This window comes from Mirounga leonina, unplaced genomic scaffold (assembly GCF_011800145.1).
Source record: "Mirounga leonina isolate KUSES-001 unplaced genomic scaffold, KU_Mleo_1.0 Mir_173, whole genome shotgun sequence".
NCBI classification, from domain to species: Eukaryota; Metazoa; Chordata; class Mammalia; order Carnivora; family Phocidae; genus Mirounga; species Mirounga leonina.
Window position 1 is genome coordinate 72055318 of NW_023270447.1, and position 4423 is coordinate 72059740.

Genomic DNA, 4423 nt, shown 5'->3' on the forward strand with positions numbered 1-4423 from the left:
TGATTTCCTAGCTCTGCACAGCCTCAGAATGAGGCCATTTCCAGGAAAAAGACACCAAGAGAAGGAGATAACAGCCAAGGTGGTGACAATAAACTACAAACAAATGGCTATTCACAGTAGCATCTTTAATAAGAAAATACTCAGGAATAAATTTAACACGTGAAGGGCCAGATTTGTACACTGAAAACATTGCTGAAGATCTAAATAAACAGTGAGACATTTCATGTTCAAGGGCCAGAAGACTCCGTGTTGTCGACTTGGCAGTTCTCCCCAAAATGATCCACAGATTAAATGCAATCCCTATCAAAACCTCAACAAGGTTTTTTTACAGAAATTGACAAACTGACCTCAAAATTCATATGGAAAGTCAAAGGACCAAGAATACACCAATTTTGAAAAAGAACAAAGTTGGAGGACTTACCCTACCCAATTTTAAAACATACTATGAAGCCCTGGTAACCAAGATAGTGTGGCATTGGGGTGAAGATGGGAAACGGAAGGAAACTCAGATTCCTAAAATAAGCCATTAAATTTATGGGGAATTGATTTTCAACAAAGGTGCCAAGGCAATTCGATAAGGAAAGGACAATCTTGTCAACAAACAGTGCTAGCCATGTGAACTCAAATGCACACTTCATGCCATACACAAGAATTAACTCAAAATGAATCAAAGTTTTAAAAGTAAAAACTAAAACTATAAAACTTCCAGAAGACAATAAAGGAATAAATCTTCATGACCTTATATTAGGCAAAGAGTTCTTAGAAATGCCACCAAAAGGGGGTGCCTGGGTGGCTCAGTTGGTTAAGTGTCAAACTCTTTGTTTCAGCTTAGGTCATGATCTCAGGGTTGTGAGATCGAGCCCTGAGTCAGGCTCCACATTCAATGCAGTCTGCTTGAGATTCTTTCCCCAACCTTCTCCCTCCCCCTCTGCTCCTCTCCCTGCTCATGCTCGCTCTCTCTCTCTCTCTCTCTCTAAAATTAAAAAAAAAAAATGCCTACAAAAACATGATCCATAAAAATAAAAAAAATTTTAAAAATCAGCAACTTCGGGGTGCCTGGGTGGCTCAGGCATTAAGTGTCTGCCTTCGGCTCAGGTCATGATCCCAGCGTCCTGGGATCGAGCCCCACATCAGGCTCCCTGCTCAGCGGGAAGCCTGCTTCTCCCTCTCTCACTCTCCCTGCTGTGTTCCCTCTCTCGCTGTGTATCTCTCTGTTAAATAATAAAAAAAAAATCTTAAAAATCAGCAACTTTACCTTATCAAAATTCAAAACTTTTGTTTCAAAGGACACCATTAAGAAAATATAAAGACAATCCATAGACTGGGAGGAAACATTTGTAAACTGCATGCTGTGAAGGTCTTGTACCCAGAGTATGTCAACAACACTTATAATTTAATAAGAAGAAGACAAACATCCCAATTTAAAAAAAATGGGCCAAGACTTGGGTAGACATTTCACTAAAAAAATATATGAATGTCTAATTCAGTAATAATAACATGCTCAAATGTTCAGCTAATGACATTAGTCATTAGGTTAAATGCAAACTAAAACCAGCAATGATATCCCAATACACACCCATTTGAATGTCTATAATCTTTTAAAAACACAATACCATAACAATGCAGAGAAACAGGGAATCTCATAAATAGACAAATATATAAATATATAGATAGATAGATAGATATATCTTCTGTTGCTGGTAGGAATGTAAGATGGTAGGTACAATCACTTTGTCAAAACAGCCTGGCAGTTTCTTAAAAAGTTAAACATAAACTTACCATAAGACCCAGCAAGTCCATATTCCCAGGAATCCCCCCAAGAGAAATAAAAAACATACGTCCACCAAATGATTCATGCACAAACATTCATAGCAGCATTATTTACAATAGCCAAAATGTGGAAACAACCCAAACATCCATCCACTGGTGAATGGATACATAAATGTGGTTATCCATCCAATGGAATACTACTCAGCCATGAAAAGGAAGACCCACTAATACATACCACACTTGGATGAACCTCAAATCTGTTATGCTAAGAAGCCAGATGCAGAAGACTACATGCTATAGGGCTCTCTTTATTTGAAATGGCCACAAAAAGCAAATCGATAGAAACAGAAATCAGACCAGTGAATGCCTAGGACACTGTATGAGTGTATTGCAGGAAGAGGGGAGGGTAGAGGTGGGGCTTAACTGCAAAACAAACACAAGGGAGCTTTAGGGTGATAGAAATGTTCTAAAACAAGATTGTAGTGATAACTGCTCAACTCTGTAAGTTTACCAAAAATCAGTGAATTGTACTGTTAAAATGGTTGAATTTTATTGTGAATTATACCTCACTAAAACTATTTACTTAAGAAATAACTCACTCGGGATCCCCGGGGTGGCTCAGTCGATTAAGCATCTGACTCTTGGTTTCGGCTCAGATCATGATCTCAGGGATGTGAGATGGAGCCTGGCCTAGGGCTCCACGCTCAGCAGGGAGTCTGCTTGGAATTCTCTCTCCCTCTCCCTCTGCCCCTCGCCCTCATGCTCTCTCTCTCTCTAATAAATAAATAAATCTTTAAAAAATAACTTACTCATAACTCTGCACCCCATAGAAATGGCTAAATGAGGAAGACGATAAGTAACAAACACAGTTCTCTCCCTTCTCTTTCTCTGCCAGCTCTCATTTCCTTCTGAGAAAAGAGATGGAATGGAGAGCAGCCTAGTGATTTGCACCAGTCTTAGCATGGAGGCAGAACTCCAGCATGGCCAGGCCCTGGCCCTCTCTTCCTTCAACCCCCTCTGCTCTCCCATGCCTTATTTCCACCCTAAACACACTGGCTTTCTTTTGGGACTTCAAAGCAGCAAGGTTCTTCCCACCTCAAGGCCTCTGTCTGTGCTAGCACCCTGTGAGGAATACATTTCCCTCCCTGCCTAGTTCTGCTCAATCCTTAGGCCTCAGCTCAATTGCCTCTTCCATAGGAAAGCCTTCCCTGAGCCAGGCCAGATCCCTCTATGAATTAATATCATAGACCATATTATATCTTTCTTCTTGATGTAACTTACCACAGTAGCAACTTTGCATTTATTTAAGACATCATTCGATTCATGTTAGTCCAGTCCCCATGAAGACAGGGACCATATCCACTTTGCTCACCATTATACCAGAGGGCTCACCACAGTGCTTGGCACATAGTAGTTGTTCAGTTAATTGCTGAAAGTTAAAATTCTAAACTTCTTAAGATCAAGAGATTATAGCATTCAAAACTGTTTGTTATTTTGAAATATGATAATCCATCACATTATGCAATTATTATGTTCCCAAAATATTTCATGTGTCAAAGAACAAAAAAACTACAAAACACTAGTAAAACCTGACCTTGCAGTTTACCATTTTATCATTTAAGGAGCTTTTTTTCTCCTCTCTAGTCAGGCTAAACAAGGAAAAAAAATGTAAGAAAATACAAATTGCTAATATCAGAATGATCATCACTATTGGGCCCACTGCCATCAAAAAGATACTAAGGGAATAACTCTGTGTGCACAAATTTGATGATTTATATGATATGGGCAGATTTCTTGAAAGATGCAAACTACCAAAACTCACAGAAAGAGAAATAATCTGAATAGCCATATATCTATTAAAGAAATTTAATAAATAATTATTTTTAAATCTTCCCCCCCTCCAAAAAAATACACCAAGCCCAGATGGTTTTACTGGTGAATTCTACCAAATGTTTAAGGAAGAAATAGTACCAATTCTTCACAATCTCTTCCAAAAAATAGAAGCAGAGGGAACATGTCTTAACTCATCCTATGAGGCCAATATTATCTTCATACCTAAAGCAGATAAAGACACTATAACAAAAGAAAACTACAGACCAATATCTCTTTTAATATAGATGCAAAAATTACCAAGAAAATATTATCAAATCGAATCTAACAGTGTATAGTAAGAATTATAAAGGACAATCATGTGGGCTTTATTCCAGGTATGCTGGGATAGTTCAACATTTGAAAATCAGTCAGTGTAGGAGCCCCTGGGTGGCTCAGTCGTTAAGCGTCTGCCTTCAGCTCAGGTCATGATCCCCGCAGGGTCCTGGGATCGAGCCCCGCATCGGGCTCCCTGCTCATTGGGAAGCCTGCTTCTCCCTCTCCCACTTCCCCTGGTTGTGTTCCCTCTCTCGCTGTGTCTCTCTCTGTCAAATAAATAAATAAAATCTTAAAAAAAAAAGAAAGAAACTCAGTCAGTGTAATCCACTATATCAAAAGACTAAAGAAGAAAAAGCATATGATCATATCAATTGATACAGAAAAAGCAATTGACAAAATCCAAAGCCAATGCATCATCATGAGAGAAAGAAAGAAACAAAGAAAGAAGGAAAGAGAGAAAGGAAGGAAGGAAGGAAGGAAGGAAGGAAGGAAGGAAGGAAGGAAG